Source organism: Solenopsis invicta, chromosome 2, assembly GCF_016802725.1.
Source record: "Solenopsis invicta isolate M01_SB chromosome 2, UNIL_Sinv_3.0, whole genome shotgun sequence".
NCBI classification, from domain to species: Eukaryota; Metazoa; Arthropoda; class Insecta; order Hymenoptera; family Formicidae; genus Solenopsis; species Solenopsis invicta.
In genome coordinates this window covers 25205094-25223008 of record NC_052665.1, presented here as the reverse complement: position 1 = coordinate 25223008, position 17915 = coordinate 25205094, and positions in this window count along the sequence as shown.

Below are 17915 nucleotides of genomic sequence, written 5' to 3'. Positions count from 1 at the left end.
TGTTTCAAATGCTATCACAACCTCTGGACCTTCATTTACTGTATCACAATTCGTGGATGTTATGAATAATCAAGATTTTAATGTTTCATATATACACACAACTTTTTTACATATAATACATTAATTATTATTTTTATAATCATTTAAAATGTTAAATAAACGATACCGTTTCATCTATCAATAGCAGTTCTTCATCTGAACTATCTGACCATAAGTCAGAGTCTGATGAGCTATCGATCAGATCCATAGCACAATCCATTATTGCATTGATTTCCATTGTGATTTCTGAAAATTGAATTTTTTAATAAAATAAGCTCAAAAATAAAATTTACAAAGAATTAAAACACCTAACCTCGAAATGAACTTTATAAATTAAATATTTGTAAGATATTTATTCCTTATTATTACTAAAATTTAATAATTTTAATAAAAACATAATCTTTTATATAATTTAAAAAATTACATTATAATTGTTTGAATATAAAGTTGTATTAAAAACATTTTCTTTACTTACACTTACTGCAAACAGTTTTTAATTAATTAATAGCAAATTCGGTTGTACGCACTAGTGCACACTGGTGCACATTAAAACCGCCGTACACTAATCGATGAAGGATAGGTATTTAATATTAATATATAAACAGATTAAATTGTGAAATTTTCAATCAATATTTCATTGTGCTGTTTCGTAAAATATATATTTTACCATTCAACGTACTAATATTTTTTTTTTAAATGAGATTAAATAAATGTACAGCGGCTTTAATATGCACCAGTGCGCACTAGTGCAGTTCAACCGAATTCGCTATTACATTTGCTCATTTTCTATTGGCACATATCCGACTAATCCGGTCCGAGCAGCCATTTAAGCAGGCATCCGTTCGGTAAATTTAAGTCACGTGACCAGCAGATGAAAGAGCAGTGACTGCGCTAACCACTGCATAAACGAATGCACCCGTATAGTCGTGAGCTAAAAGGTTGCAACACATTTTCTTCAATTGTTTTTGGAATGTACCGTTTGTTTTCTGTTCCTGAACTCTCTAAATAAATGTACACTTAAAATGAAATAAATAGATGTTTCAAAGTTAACGAAAGCAAGAAAGAACGTTCCAGTGCAGTCTAGTGCAGAAATAGAAAACAAGCCTGTAGACTTGCTCATCGAATGGCAAACGTCATTGGTTTTTACCTGTGGATCCAACCCATTAAGCATTGAACCCATGGTGGAAGTAACATGGTGTGTGCAGTTTGCAAGCATCTCTCTCTAATTCTTTGCCCTCTCGCTTGTTTTCTGACCGTTCAGACCCCAGGTGTACCAATCTTATTTAACTCCACAAAGTTGTTACAACTGAATGTAGTTGTCTTCGTTGCACGCACATCATGTTGTATTCTCTCGGTCTTTTTTTATCGCATACGTGAATATCGTACGAGAGCCTCGAACAGAAGGAAGAGTGTGATTTGCATGTAAGTAATATTTTTTAATATTTTACAATAATTGAAGAAGTTTGTTCATATATTAACATAAATTAAACTGGAAAGGCTTCAAATAAAATTACATAAAATGCAATAAAATGACTCTTTGAAGGTCTCTTTCAATATATAAAAAGAAAAAACAAATACAAAAATTTAATTTTAAGGAATTCTCAGTTAATTATCTCCCAAATTAGTTCGATCCGCCATAAGGCCGCGAACTGCACTATATATAGTGCTTTTCCTAGATCGCTCCGTTTGAAAAGTCGCGATTTTTTTACTCAATCCGCATAAAATGCCGCGAGTAATGTATAAAATTCTTAAGATCGTTCCGCTTGAAAAGCCGCGATCGTTTTACTCGATCTGCACAAAATGCCGCGAGTAAATGTAAAATTGATATTTTACAAACTTTGATTAATTTTTGTGGAAGTTTGACTTGTATAGGTTGCTCATCTACCACGAAAGTCGATGCAGTCTTGTTGAGATAATAACACTCTAAAGGAAGCAGGATCAGTCTTTCTTTAAAAATTTTCGCAAATCGTTGACTAAGTCACCAAAAGTTGGTCTATGTTTATTTTTTGTTGCAAAAATTATGTTTTTGTTGCGGAAATAATTTTTTCATTTTTTTAATTTTTCTCCTTTCATCATTTTTTAAGTATTGCTTCTTATTTATTTTACAATGCACCGACGCACCATCTTCACTAAATTTCACATAAAATCTCTCGAATTACGTACGTCTTTGGAAATCACGCGTACTACAAACGGTACAAACTGCAATTCTTTCAGAGAAAAGGACACAACGAACATATAGCAGAGTGGGACAAAGATGCAATCATAACAGTTGTAGTAACCTGATATTATCAAACATTTAATTTTTCGAAGTTGGTACACCTGGGGTCTGAGCGGTATCCGAAGCGAAAAAGGGGCGTGGTTTGCGGATTTTGCACACACCATGTAATACTTCCACCATGATTGAACCATCTAACCATTGAAAAAAATGTGTTGCAACCTTGGTTGTTTACGATAACTAATCGGATCTCGTATTGGATTGAACAATGGTACTCAACGTAGGTATAGAAAATTTCCCTAGGCTAATCGGATTGACGATTGCTGTCTCAAATGTAATTCGATTGATGACGAAAGCGTGGAGACCGAGAAGCATGCTTGAAAAGTAAGTCTCTTTATTTTTTTAAATAATAACACAAAAAATCAAAGATAAAGTTAAAAAGAATGATTTGAATTTAGATTTATTGTAATGTTTTTTTGTCTAAACACTGGATTTCGTTTAAATTTCTGTTTGTTGGTTATATAAGTTTGTGGTTATATCGGAAACAAATCAAAATTAATAAAACAATTATTAATTATTAGGTACATATTAAAGCATATAATATTTCAAGCATATCATATAGAATTCCTGTTTATTATAAACTTAGTAAAAATAACTTTGAAATTATTCAACTACATTATACATTAATCAATATTAATTTATATGTTAAAAATCAATAATGTCTCTGAAAATATTTTTTTTATTCTTTTCCGATCGTAAATAAACTTCAACTCCAAGAATAAATAAAAATTACTGGAAAATGGATTGACATGAAAAGGGCATTATTGAACAATATCAATATAAGAACGGAATATACATAAATAAAATTAAAATAATTGTATGCATATATGATGCGTATATTCCATTTTTATATTATTACTCTCTAATAAACAACTAATAAAGAAAAGTAGATTTTACAAATTTTAAGTTAGCACAAATTGATATTGTTCAATAATGCCCTCTTCATATAAATCCATTTTTCCAGTAATTTCAATTCCAGTAATTTTTATTTATTCATGAAATTGAAATTTATTTACGATCTGGAAAAGAATAAAAAGAACATTTTTAGAAACATTATTGATTTTTAACATATAAATTAATATTGATTAATGTGTAATGTAGTTGAATTCAAAGTTATTTTTACTAAGTTTATAATAAACAGGAATTTTATATGATATGCTTAAAATATTATATGCTTTAATTTGTACCTAACAATTAATAATTGTTTTATTAATTTTGATTTGTTTCCGATATAACCACAAACTTAAGAATAGATTAATTAATTTTTACCAATAGAAATTTAAACGAAATTTAGTGTTTAGACAAAAAATATTACAATAAATCTAAATTCAAATCATTCTTTTTAACTTTATCTTTAATTTTTTGTGTAATTATTTAAAAAAATAAAGAGACTTACTTTTCAAGCATGTTTCTGCGTCTCCACGCTTTCGTCATCAATCGGATCACATTTGAGACAGAGATCGTCAATCCGATTAGCCTAGGGAAATTTTCTATACTTACGTTGAATACCATTGTTCAATCCAATTCGAGATCCGATTAGTTATCGTAAACACCCCTTTTAGCTCACGACTGTACACCCAAGGACTATGATTCTGTCCATGGGGAAATTTTCCAAACTGAGAAGTCACCACTTTCTACATACTCACAGTTCATGATTAATGAAACGACTAGAGCTTATTGGTCGTTACGTTAATCATGAACTGTAAGTATGTAGAAAGATAGTGACTTCTCAGTTTGGAAAATTTCCCCATGGAGAGAATCAAGGTCCTTGGGTGTATAGTCGTGAGCTAAAAGGTTGCAACACATTTTCTTAAATGGTTTTTTGAATGTAGACTTGCTCCTCAATTGGCAAACGTAATTGGTTGAATCCACAGGTAAGAACCAATTACGTTTGCCGTTCAATGAGCAAGTCTACATTCCAAAAACCATCGAAGAAAATGTGTTGCAACCTTTTAGCTCACGACTATACACCCAGCGACTTTGATTCTGTCCATGGAGAAATTTTCCAAACTGAGAAGTTACTACCTTTCTCAATACTTACAGTCCATGGTTAACGTAACAACCAATAAACTCTAGTCGTTACATAAATTATGAACTGCGAGTATGTAGAAAGATAACGACTTCTCAATTTGGAAAATTTTCCCATAAACAGAATCAAAAGGCTTGTTTTCTATTCCTGCACTAGACTGCACTGAAACGTTCCTTCTTGCTTTCGCTAACTTTCAAACATCTATCTATTTCATTTTAAGTGTACACTAATTCAGGGAGTTCAGGAATAGAAAACAAACGGAAAGTCGCTGGGTGTACACCCACGGAATTTGATTCTGTCCATGGGAAAATTTTCTAAATTGAGAAGTCACCACTTTCTACATACTCGCAGTTTATGATTAATGTAACAACTAGATTTTATTGGTCGTTACGTTAATCATAAACTATAAATATGTAGAAAGTGGTGACTTCTCAATTTAGAAAATTTCCCCATGGACAGAATCAAATTCCGTGGGTGTACACCCAAGAACTTTGATTCTGTCCATGGGAAAATTTTTCAAACTGAAAAGTCGCTATCTTTCTATATACTTCCAGTTTATGATTACCGTAACAACCAATAAGCTCTAGTTGTTTCATTAATCATGAACTGCGAGTATGTAGAAAATGGTGACTTCTCAGTTTGGAAAATTTCCCCATGGACAGAATCAAAGTTCTTGGGTGTACACCCAGCGTGTTTGATTCTGTCAATGGGAAAATTTTTCAAACTAAACAGTCGCTATCTTTCTACATATTCGCAGTTCATGATTAATGTAACGATTAGAGCTTAAAAAATTCTGAGAAAATACAAACTTTCTAGTATTTCTAAAAAGTGTTCTAATTTGTATAAAAAATTTGAGTAAGTTATAAAATACAAATATTCTTAAAAAATTATATGAAAAATTCTGGGAAAAAATTCTTTCTCCCCCGCAGCAGTTAAAGCAGCACCGGGCCCGGTCCGTGTAACCGGGGCACTGGTGTTGCGTATGGCCCTGAGCCAGGCAGCGGAAGCAGCGCTGCAGAGACGCTTTCAGCACCTCCACGCGCGCAGCTGCCCACCCCAAGGCCACCCGCCCCAGTTTGGCCAGCTTCGCAGCCGCCGCGGCACTGTACGATCACAGAGCCCATTTCCCCGCACCCCCTCCCGTATTTTTTCTAACCTAACCTAACCTAATACTATTTTAGTTGTAATTTGGCCAAGGATATCTAATTGATCATGTTGCGATATTATATTTGAAATTATAGCCCACCCTCTCCCGCACCCACCACGTCATTAGTAGACCAACTGAGACGGGATGGGTTAGGTTAGAAAAAATACGGGGAGGGGATGCAAGAGGAGGGGCGGAACCCTTCTCTTGCCCACGCGTTCTCTGTACGACATGTAAAAATTTGAATTTGTCAAAGTTCTTTTAAAACGATTTTTTGATTATAACTCTTGAAATATTGGAGTTAGGTAAAATATGTATAGAACCTTATTTGTAGAGTTTTTTTATAAGTTTCATTTTTTATTTGACATATTTTCTTCTAAAATGAATATTTTCTGAAATAATTAAAAAAAATTATTTTTTCTTTCTCTAAGTATATCTCGAAAACTAGAGTTCCTAGAAGTAGAAAATCTGGACATCTGCCCCTAAAATGTCGGTGATGAATATGTCAGTGTATGTACGTGAGCTTTATGTGTGTGTATGTTTATCGTTGTGTGCACTTGAACGTGTTGTATGCTGTTATCGCATTGGCTAAAGAGGATTAAACAGGGATCCGTATTGGTGCTGCCATTTTAGGTGCACAATCACGTGCATACAATCACGTGGAACCCCGAGATGTCCAGACTCTCTACTTCTAGGGACTCTATCGAAAACTAGACGAGAGCGCCAATTTGTTTATAAGGAAAAGTTGTTCAGTATCCTTGCTTCTATAACATATGTCAAGATTGTAACGAAATGCCCCTCCACCTTTTTTTTTTTTTTGGTAACGGAGAGGAAATGCGTTACCGCATACCCCAGGCCTTGGGGGAGGCCTGGTTATGTGGGGCTCTTCCCCGCCGACGACGTGTCGGCGGAGACATACCCACTAAAACCTCTCCGGGTGTCCTGCCCTGGTCCGTGACTGGGGGGCTCCGGGAACGCGTGCAGCATGCTTCCGGAGCCTCCCGGACCCAGTCGGCCTAGGACGATTCAACACGCCGGGTGTACCCTAACGTGGGCACACCCGGCAGGGCTTGTGGGCATGATCTGCCCTAGGTCGGGGGGGGGGACACCAGTTCCCCCCCCGCCTCTTCCCCTGATGGTTTGGGGGTAAAGCCCGAGGTATCCGGCCCCCGCCGCAGCCCCGGGCCTCTTCGCGCCGCGCTGACGGGGCACAGTGGAGCAGAATAAGATTTTTCGTTCAAAATAACATTCAGCCGAAACTACTCAACCGATTTTAATTATTTTTTTCTTAAATTAATGTTTATAAAATTTTCAAGAAATCTGTCATGGCGGTTTTTGAAAAAACTTTTTCTTTTTTTTTTATTTATGTTTAAGTATAAGAAAACGTTAATGTTATGAACATTATCGTTTAAAATTTGAATAATCACTCGTAAATGCATATAATTAATGTCAAACCATAAAATTACTTCCACGAATATTGCTTAGAGATATAAATGAAGTATGTAATTTAAAAAAAATAGATTATTTTTGCAACCATTATACACACGTATAATGTTAGCAATTATGGATATTATTTTGGAATCTTTACATGTTCATTTTTTATTCGTGCGTATGAATATATGTTACGTGTAGTGAAAGTAAGCGAAATTAATAATAAGTGTTTCCTTTATAAACAAATTATATAAAAATAAATGCTAACAGATGCCAAAAATACCTGTTTTTAGCCCATTTCTCAAACCTTGAATTTTAAACTTTTTTTTATGCCAAATAGTATTATATAATGGAACATTAATCCTACAGAAATTTTAAGATGAGCATAAACGCGATTCCGAATATATGTATAAAGGGTTGAAAGGGATGGTTTCTCATAACACAGAGCGCCGTTTTTAGACTTCTTTTCTTTTGTTTGAATAAAAGTTACCATTTCCTATGTATTTTTGCGCGCTAAACACGAATCTGGTAAGCAAATTGCTCCATCATATTTCTTAGAAAAGTGTGAAAAATGATTACTTTTACTTCACCATAGCGTTAAAAAGAATCTAGTTCTATCTAAAAAAAATATATATACAGGGTGTTTTAGACTACCCGTACACCCCTTTTCTCTTCGCAGGATTAGGACCAATTAAAAATATGTTCAGACGAAAGTTGTAGGGTTTCAAAAGATCTATTCAACGATCTTATCAGTTTGACCTTGGATGGTGTCGCCAAGGTCAGATCGAAATCACATTAAGTTTTTTAAATGAAACACCCTATTTTTGATTCCAGAATCTAATAGCTGGTGTCAAGACCTTTCCAAAACACTACAAGAAAGTTTATTTTCGTTGACTACTTTCCGAGTTGTGCGGCTTGAAAGTTACACTACCGCCAACACCATGTAAATAACAATATAAAGTCACGCGTTACGCAGAAAGCCGTGCAGCCGACACAAAGAAAGTAAACACGCGAGCCGGGCCAACAAAAACAGATCATGAAAAATCGTGAAAGTTAGCTGTCGCGATCGTAGATAGTCACATACATATGTATGTCATAATATTATGTAATTACATTATTACTTTAACGGTAGCACACGAGCAATAACAAGCGCGGCTTTCTGCGTAACGATGTCTAACTCGTGATTTTATACATATTGTTATTTGCATACGATGTAGTAGAGATGTATTCACCACAACGCTATTGTGACTCAACTCAACACGAGTGACAATAACTCTCTCAAACTTGTCACCTACGTCTTCAATAACCGTCATAGCAGTATCAATCGCGCAACAAAAATCCGACCCTCTTTATTAGTCTAGGTTTATTTAGCCATGTCCTATTCCAATGAAGAAGCATATGATATGCTGCTAATTTTAGGTGAGTGTCGAGGTACAGTCATTGCAGCGGAAAGATTGTGGCGGGAACGTTATCCTGATCGGACTCCTCACTCGCGAAATGTTTTTTCACGTTTGGCTAAACGAATCAAAATTAAAGGTGTCGTTCAGCCTCAACATAACAAAGGTACACAAATTCGTCGTCCGATTATGGATGAAAGAACTATGGGAATTCTTGCATCGACAGAATTGAACCCTTATGATTCTTTAAGACGACGAGAACAAGATTCTGGTGTTAGTAAAATCAGTGTTTGGCGCATTCTAAAAAATAACAAATTTCACCCTTACAGAATGTCTGTTCATCAAGCGTTGAATTATAACGATATTAGACAGAGACTTGTATTTTGCAACTTTATAAGACAGCAACCACTTGATTTCCACTTGAAAATTTTATTTTCTGACGAATGTACACTTAAAAGTGATGGATCTGTTAATACTTGGAACTCTCGTTATTGGGCACAAAATAATCCTCACTGGTTGAGAGAAGTAGATCATCAAACCATTTGGAAAGTCAATGTTTGGTGTGGAATTATTGGAAGTCAAATCATAGGTCCTGTTTTCTTTGACGAAAATCTAAACGGTGATAGATATTCCGCCTTGATAATGACAGATCTTCCTGTCTTACTAGAAAATATTCCTCTGCAATTGCGCCTGAACATGTGGTTCCAACAAGATGCATGTCCGTCTCATACATCGAGAGTTGCTCATGCGGCATTAAATACTATGTTCCCCGACAAGTGGATAGGTAAATACGGTCCAATCAATTATCCACCCCGATCACCAGATCTCACCGTCCTTGATTATTATTTCTGGGGAAGGATAAAAAACTTGGTCTATCATGAACGTCCGACTACGAGGGATAATATGATTCGTAGAATAAGTGAAGCAATTCGATCCTTACGTGCCGAGGAAATTCTTCGAGCAACCAATGATTTTCAAAATAGAGTTGATGCTTGCATCGCAGAGAATGGTGCTCACTTTGAACATTTAGTCGCTTAACAAAACATACACTCATTCATTCCCGAACGTGAGAGGCAAGGGGACTCACGTGAATCAAGCACCCCAAACGTGAGAGGCAAGGGGACTCACGTGAATCAAGCACCCCAATGGGATGAAATTCTCGTCACGTCCACGTCGTTCATTCTAGATAATGCTAAGCACGGGAAAATGCATACAGTCAATCTGGACATGATTGATCATCAAACATAATCAATCCAGTTAATAAACAAAAGCAGAGTACATAAAACTTTGACTCCCCTTTTCCTCCCCCATACACATACGCATGCACGTATGCACACACCCACACACAAGATTAAATCCGACTAAGTAACCACCACATGGTACATCTTGAGTAATGCTGATGCTGGCGGTAGTGTAACTTTCAAGCCGCACAACTCGGAAAGTAGTCAACGAAAATAAACATTCTTATAGTGTTTTGGAAAGGTCTTGACACCAGCTATTAGATTCTGGAATCAAAAATAGGGTATTCCATTTAAAAAACTTAATATGATTTCGATTTGACCTTGGCGACGCCATCCAAGGTCAAACTGATAAGATCATTGAATAGATCTTTTGAAACCCTACAACTTTCGTCTGAACATATTTTTGATTGGTCCTAATCCTGCGAAGAGAAAAGGGGTGTACGGGTGGTCTGAAACACCCTGTATATATACCGGGTGTCCCAGACCACCCGTCCCACCCGATTTTTTCGTAAACGCGACATTTTAAAGAAAAATGTTTCAGACAAAAGTTGTAGGGTTTTAAAAGATCTATTTACTGATTTTATCAGTTTGACCTTGGATGGCGTCGCCAAGGTCAGATCAAAATAACATTAACTTTTTTAAATAGGACACCTCATTTTTGGTTCCAGAATATAATAGCTAGTGTCAAGACCTTTCCAAAACACTATAAGAAAGTTTATTTTTGTTGAGTACTTTCCGAGTTGTGAGGCTTGAAAGTTACGGTGTACTGTTACCTTCAAGCGTCATAACTCGGAAAGTCCTTAACCAAAATAAACTTATTTATAGTGTTTTGGAAAGCTCTCGAAATCGACTACAAGAAAATGCAATGAAAAATATAAGCAGAGGACACCGACTTCGCCCATGGTATCACGTCGAATAATGCTTTCTCTCTCGACCCAGCGTCGAGCGAGGAGGATGCACTATCATAAAGCCCCCCACCACTTTCCGCCCGCACCCCGATCGTCGCCGCGCAGCCTAGACACACGTACGAGCGCGGCTCCGCGTGTGTGCGGCAGCCGAGCGCTAGCGTCGAGAGACACCATTTCTGCCGGTGCGTGTACCTATAGTCCTACGCGTAGAGTTTTGAAGATACCTAATTACCGAGATCTCTAACATTCGGTACAGCTCTATAATGCCGTTTATTCTTGATTTATTAATATTAATCTTCATTTAATGTTGATTATTGTAGCAATAAAGTAATTTTCACGAAAAAGCACCCTTACATACCACTCCTAAAAGTCATTGCTTAGAATTCATAATATTACGCAACTCGTCACCAATTCACGTTTTCTAATAAGCAACCCGGTCGTAAGCGTAATTTGTAGTTATGCCTTACCCGAACGAAGAAGCTGCGTTAATGATGTCAGTTTTGGGTAGAGCTGGAAGTTTTCGAGCAGCTGAAATAATGTGGCGAAATGAATATCCCGATCATACACCACATTCGCGCAAAGTTTTCAGTCGCTTACAACGTCGAATAATTGTAAAAGGTATTGTTCAGCCGGATCATAATAAGGGAAGGCAAATTCATCGATCAGTTCGTTCAGTAAGAGCACCTGATGTAATTGCATCTGCCTTTGTAACCCCGAATGATTCTTTAAAGCGACGAGCAAGAAATAGTGGAATAAGTCGAAGCACGATCAGTCGAATTTTTCGTGAAAATTCATTCCATCCATATTGAATGTCACTTCACCAGGCCATGACATTGAACGATCATAGACAAAGACTGATATTCTGTAATTGGATTACTCAACAATTACCTAATTTCCATAGAAGTATTTTATTTGCTGATGAGTGCACCTTTAAAAGTGACGGCGAAATAAACACACATAATTTTCGTTATTGGGCACAAGAGAATCCACATTGGTATCGAGAAATGGATCATCAACGTATTTGGAAAGTCAATGTTTGGTGCGGAATTGTTGATACGCATATCGTGGGACCATTTTTCTTTCAAGAGAATTTAAACCGTTTTTTATACGCCGATTTACTCGAAAACGAACTTCCACGTTTACTTGAAGATATTCCACTCCAATTACGTCTAAATATGTGGTTTCAACAGGATGGATGTCCCGCCCACACGTCTGTCATTGCTCGTCATCAACTGAACCGCATATTTCGCGGCCGATGGATAGGTAAACATGGTCCACATAATTGGCCACCACGATCACCGGACCTTACAATTTTAGATTATTATTTGTGGGGACGAATAAAAGACCTTGTATACCGCGAACGACCTACGACTGCAGAAGATATGAAAAACAGAATTCGACAAGTCATTCAGTCTCTAGATACTGACGAAATTCGTCGGGCGACGGATGATTTCCAAAGTAGGGTAACAGCCTGTATAAATGCACGTGGTGGACATTTTGAACATCGAGACTGAACAACATGCGTATGCACAAAGGTGACGGCAAGGGGAACCACCTTATGAAAGCACCCCGACAAAGGTGACGGCGAGGGGAACCACCTTAAAAAAGCACCCCGACAAAGGTGACGGCAAGGGGAACCACCTTATGAAAGCACCCCGACAAAGGTGACGGCGAGGGGAACCACCTTAAAAAAGCACCCCGACAAAGGTGACGGCAAGGGGAACCACCTTATGAAAGCACCCCGACAAAGGTGACGGCAAGGGGAACCACCTTATGAAAGCACCCCGACAAAGGTGACGGCGAGGGGAACCACCTTAAAAAAGCACCCCGACAAAGGTGACGGCAAGGGGAACCACCTTATGAAAGCACCCCGACAAAGGTGACTGCAAGGGGAACCATCTTATGAAAGCACCCCGACAAAGGTGACGGCGAGGGGAACCACCTTAAAAAAGCACCCCGATAAGGTGTAAGTACGATCTTGTTACCTACACGTGGTACACCTTAGGTAACGCTAATACCTACAAGCGGCACCGATTATTTCGTTTTTACATTTTAAAAATGTTACTTTGACTTATACCTTTATGCCCAAGATCGATCTCAAGGTCGAATTCAAGATCATCATCAGGTTGATCCCTCGAAATCATGCAAATTTTGTCTGAGCCATTTTTTTGTACAAGCACATCCCTACGTTTTAAAAGGGTGGGACGGGTGGTCTGAAACAGGTATATTTTTCATTGCATTTTCTTGTAGTCGATTTCGAGAGCTTTCCAAAACACTATAAATAAGTTTATTTTGGTTAAGGACTTTCCGAGTTATGACGCTTGAAGGTAACAGTACACCGTAATTTTCAAGCCTTACAACTCGGAAAGTACTCAACAAAAATAAACTTTCTTATAGTGTTTTGGAAAGGTCTTGACACCAGCTATTAGATTCTGGAACCAAAAATGAGGTGTCCTATTTAAAAAAGTTAATGTTATTTTGATCTGACCTTGGCGACGCCATCCAAGGTCAAACTGATAAAATCAGTAAATAGATCTTTTAAAACCCTACAACTTTTGTCTGAAACATTTTTCTTTAAAATGTCGCGTTTACGAAAAAATCGGGTGGGACGGGTGGTCTGGGACACCCGGTATACATATAACAAAGTGAAACATTGTTTCTTATGGATTTTTATCCCGGATTGAAATATGACTTTAGTTTTCGTCTAGTACGAAAACTCCCCGAAATAGATGGGGTTGAAGTGACACGTGACATTGCCTTTCACGGATCGAGACATTTTTCTACTGAAAGTCTTCTTGCTTCTTACAGATTGAGGTGCTTTTTTAATGTGAGTCCCCTTGCCACTCATAGATTGAGGTGCTTTTTTCATGTGAATCCCCTTGCCTCTCACAGATTGGGGTGCTTTTTTCATGTTAGTCCCCTTGCCTCTCACAGATTGGGGTGCTTTTTTCATGTGAGTCCCCTTGCCTCTCACAGATTGGGATGCTTTTTTAATGTGAGTCCCCTTGCTTCTCACTATGCAGGTTGTTTTGTGAATCGTGATAGATACATTGCATATTGCAATATACCCTGACTGGAAATTGTGCGATTGCACTTACATGTATGCGTAGAACATATATTAGTCCGCGATTAACAAATTTTGAGCTTCTGAATCGATAATGCTGTCTTTAGTTTTCCAATTTTTATTTTATCTGATATTATCTATAAACGGGTCAGAAAAAATCATTAATTTGTGTATTAAGTCAAAATTAGTAGCATATCGATTACATTTTCTGGTATTATATTCTCGAAAGCGTTTAAAATCTTTGTTCCTCGCTTCTTGAGCTTCTTCTGTCAATTGACCAATAGGAAGAAGAGCCGATCTAATAACATTTCCGCCATGCACTAATATTTTGTGTACTGATGAAGGCATATAGTACCAAGGATATAGATTTACGTAAAGCTTTGCTGTTTCTAATGCATATGTTTTAAATTTACAAGAATCAATTTTGTTCCCGCAAACCATTGTCTGGAGAATAATACCAAACCTCTTTATCAAGATTTCATTAATGCCCGTAATCATTGATGTTAATTGTGGATCTCGAAAAAATCTACGTGCAGTATTGCCGTCGTTTGATGTTCCAGAACCATGTTTCGGTACATCTACAATTAAACCCATATGTTCTTTAAAACCTCTTTGGATTCTTTGTTTTGCATTCTTCATTTGACTTTTCTCTTCGAGTGTTTTTGCTGTCCATTTTTTAAATTTTAGGCGATACGATATATGAAGAAGGCATTCCATAAAACGTATCCACGCGTGTAAAGTGGAAAGACCAAATTGGAAATTGGCAACGATCTCATTTTTTGGCCTTACTTGATCCAAATTATTCATCTGAGAAGGATTGGCTCCACATATATAGCACGTTGCTGTTGATATAGTATTAGAGAGAGCTTGGCAAACTTTGCCATCTACCATTGTGAGCAACATTTTATGATACACCAAGCAATTAATACCATTTATTACAATAGATGTTGGTTCAAGATTATCAATTTCATCTTCTAAAGCTCTCACTTCTGCCCTAGTTTTATCTGGCGTTTCTTTCGCGTATTCAAATAATATTGGTCTACAATACCTTGGAGAAGCAGGATGAGGATTATTCCATAATATCGAAGATTTAGATTTCAAACAAATTGGAACCATTGAAACCATGAAAATACTTTCATCCGATACATGATCATCAGAGAATTTTTGTTTATATTGACTCTGATCAGATGCCCCATCACAGCCCCATTTGGTGATTAATTGTAACGACACAGACTGCTCTTTTTTAAAATCGGCAACAACATTTTGAATTTGCAATATTCGTGATGCTGTATGGTATAATAAGGCTTGCAATTTAATTTTAGCACCCTTTTCCGTAATATTAAATGCTGATTCTGCAGGGTAGCATTGTTTTTTTGCAAAAGAAAGTTGTTTGTATGGAACCAAAATATCAATATTTCGCTGTTTTGTTTGTGACCGAATTGTTTCATATTGATATTTTGTCAGTTTCACATCTTCTATCAGTGCTATCCCACATAGCACGTAATATTGCAGTGATATCATAGCAATATCACTTTTACATTGCAATATTACAAATGAAATATTGCAGAAATATCACGAAATATTACTGTGATATCACAGTAATATCAAAATTTCCACGAAAACGCATCACAGTAATATTACTGTGATATTTCATAGTAATATTACTGTGATATTTCACAATATTTCTGTGATGTTTATGTGATATTTAAATAATATTGCAAAAAATTAAATAAATAAATTATTTCAATTTATTTTATTTTTATTGTTATTCTTAATATTATTTTCATATCGTTACATGTAATATATATTAAACATAAAAAAAATAATTATATTTATTAAAACAGAATACAATAATGTAAACGTAATAAATGTTTAATTTACAAATAAAATCTCTTGTATCCTTTTTCATTTTTGTTAAAAAAGATTCAATTTGAATTATAATTTTAATTTATGTTCAAGATTAAATAACAATACAAAATATTATTTACATGTAAAAATATAAAATTTTATATGGAACAGCGTTCCACACGTACCCCTTAAAAAAAAATTGATAAACTTGTTTCAATAAACTGATTACTGATCAGTAACTGACAAAATATAATCAGTTACTGATCAGTAATCAGTTTATTGAAACAAGTTTATCAACTTTTTTTTCAAGGGACGTTACATTGGAAAAAAATTAGAACAAGTATTCGTTTCCAAATTACAACAAGTAACAATTTTCTCTAAAATCTCACTGAAGTGTGAGCTAGTGAGTCGTGGTGAGTCGGCCCAGTCGGCCGCAGTGGCGTCTAGATATAACACCTGAGGCTGCACTTGACTCACGAGAAGGTCTCCAGCGGCGCGGCCACCTAGTGGTGGTGCTAGCACTCACTTGTTTGCGTGGAGTCTTATACACACGGCGGGACCGCATAGCGGCTGTGTACGCGCTCGCTTATTTCGTCGTATGTTGTGACGGTCGGTGACCGAGCCGCAACATTATATACATACATATAATTAATGAACATTGTAAAATACCTAATTAATGATAGAATATATATAATCATATTTTTTAATAGAGTTGAAAAAAAAGTGAAATCTAAAGAAAAATTTGTTGGAAATTTAATATTTTAATTAACTTGAAAAACCTTTTACTGTGGTGTATAATAGTCTAATCAATATTAATGAATAAACTATTTCACAAAATAATGTACCGAGCAGTAAATATTAAATGACGTAAAAATGTATATTGTTTTAAAAACTTCTTAATATACTTGGAAATATTTATTGCCAAGTGAATAATAAATGTGTATTAACAAAACTTTTTGTAAACATTTTTTTTTAAATTCCTCATGATAAAAATTTTTAAAAATTAAAATCAATTTTGTGCTCCTGTAAAAATTATAAATGACAATAAGATAAATACAAAGGTTTTTCTGTAATTTTTTAATAAAATCATTATTGATCGAGTTGTAAAGCAACAATTAAATTGATAGATTACATAGAAGAGCGTACATTATAGTTTATACATATATACAGTTTAAGGAATAAACTAAGTAAATATCTAAACTAATAATAAAGTTAATTAATTTTTTTTCTTAACATTTACTTTTATTCCACGAAAGGGCAAAGACATAATTATTTTATTTTTAAGTTGATTTCTTCTATAGGATACCGAAATTACCAAGAATATTAAGGATACTAAAAATATCGAAATTAATTAAAGAGATAGTGATGTTGCATTAATAAGACATAATAAAAACGTGGTTTGACATTACCTTGTTCTTTGAAATTAAATATTGCAACAATATATTGCAATGATATCATTGGAATATTTTAATGTTATTATCACTGTGTAATATCACAATAATATTTCTGTGATATTTTTGTGATATCAGTGGAATATTTCAATGTCATTATCACTGTGTAATATCACAGTAATATTTCTGTGATATTTCACAGTAATATGTAATATTTCTGTGATATTGCAATGATTCTGTGATATCACAGAAATATTACGTGCTATGTGGGATAGCTTCATTTTCTGAGAATGAAATTATGTCATTTTCTTTTAAGCTTTCAATGTCATCATCATTTTTAAGCAATAGGTCGGTTATCATCTTTGCTTATTTCTTTTTGCCACTATTGCGCAAGTTTTGTAAAAAGGCAAGTTCAATTTCAGTTTTCGAATATTTTTCACAAATTAATTGAATTTTTCTTTTTTTTGTCGATGTAGAGCATTCTTCAAAATCGTCCCGAGATCATCTTCCGCATTTTATAATTTCAAAATTTGCAATAAAATAGGATTGTAACCAAACTATATTATTTTTTTCATATATTTTATCTCGATAAAATGCTGCTTTTCTTCTCCTTTCAAATGTAGGCATAAAATAACGACAAAGCTTGTCGCGTACGACACCGATTTTTTCATCATTTAGATCGAACTTTGTTCGAACATAATTTATTAATAAATCTACATTAGCCTCCTTGTTCTCGAGTAAAATATCAGAGAAAATTTTATTCTTAACTTTAACGTTATTCATTATTTTTAATTTAAAAAAAGGAACTGTGTTAACAACAAAACTAAGTTTTAAAAAACTATAATCTAAGCTAAAAGAAAATGTAAGTGTAAACTAAAATAGCTTATATAACTATAATAAAGAAACAAAGACTTAAAAGCTATGATTTACAAACTAAATTATCAATTACTAAATTTTCAACAAAAATGGATTACTTTTAAGAAATTAGCAATAATTAAATTTAAAAATATATATATTTTTTATTACATAATAATTTCAAAATAACTTTTCATACAAATATCTCTACATTGGCAGCCCAATAGAAATTCATTCGATGTGATATTAGATTGCAAGTCTGCAGGCAAAACAAATTCGTGGATGTGAACCGC